The following is a 631-nucleotide window of genomic DNA, read 5'->3' on the forward strand; positions in this document are numbered from 1 at the left end:
CGCCTTCTACGATCGATGATCTTTGTGCCCAATAATAATTTTATATATGAATTCTAAAGGTGCATTTGGGTAGCAACGCTATCAGCGCTATCGCGTCATTTTATTCTTGTTTTACGTCTAATGAATGATAAAGATAGAATGACGCAATAGCGTTGACTGCGTTGCTATCTGAACGCGCTTTAAATCCATTATTCAGCCATTTTAAACTGCGCGCCGAATTAATGTTGGAGTTGCAACGCAATCATAAGCTAAGTCGAAATAGTGAGATCACAATTAATTAAATTGATTTTCAAGCTTTAACGAGCCAAACACTGATCAAAATATTGGAATTATTGCGAGAGAATTATTATCCCATAAATATACAGGGTGGACCATTTTAATCCATCCAGTCGAATATCTCGAAAATCAAGCCCGGGAGAGAAAAATGTTTCAGACAAAAGTTTTGGGACTTCGAAGAGGACATAAGATGGTTTGACCCAACAATATTGGTTTGACCCGTAGTGGCGTCGTTAAGGTCAGGACAAGGTCACTTTAAATTTTTTGAATGGAACCCTCTATTTTTCGTTACATATTCTTGTAGCTTATTTCGAGAGCTTTCCAAAACATATAGGTAAAAATGTATTTTCGGTAA

This window comes from Wasmannia auropunctata, unplaced genomic scaffold (genome assembly GCF_000956235.1).
Source record: "Wasmannia auropunctata unplaced genomic scaffold, wasmannia.A_1.0 LD335971.1, whole genome shotgun sequence".
Lineage (NCBI taxonomy): Eukaryota > Metazoa > Arthropoda > Insecta > Hymenoptera > Formicidae > Wasmannia > Wasmannia auropunctata.